This window comes from Geospiza fortis, unplaced genomic scaffold (assembly GCF_000277835.1).
Source record: "Geospiza fortis unplaced genomic scaffold, GeoFor_1.0 scaffold317, whole genome shotgun sequence".
Classification (NCBI taxonomy): Eukaryota; Metazoa; Chordata; class Aves; order Passeriformes; family Thraupidae; genus Geospiza; species Geospiza fortis.
In genome coordinates this window covers 2,211,599-2,211,952 of record NW_005054398.1, presented here as the reverse complement: position 1 = coordinate 2,211,952, position 354 = coordinate 2,211,599, and positions in this window count along the sequence as shown.

Here is a 354-nt window from a genome sequence, read left to right as displayed (position 1 = left end):
GCCAGTGCTCCATCCCTACTGCCTGCAGCATGGCTCCATCCCCCTGCCTGCGGCATGGCTCCATCCCCCTGCCTGCGGCATGGCTCCATCCCCCTGCCTGCGGCATGGCTCCATCCCTACTGCCTGCAGCATGGCTCCATCCTCCTGCCTACAACCTACTTCCATCCCTTTTGCCTGAAGTGTTTCTCCATCTTAACAATCTGCACTGTGACTCTCTCTACCAGCCTTGCCTGCACCATGGCTCCATGTTCCCACATGCAGTGACATTCCATCACCCTTCCTGACTGTATGGCTCCATCATCCTTCCTGCCTGCACCATGGCTCCATCCCTGCCTGCTCCCTGACCCATCCCTG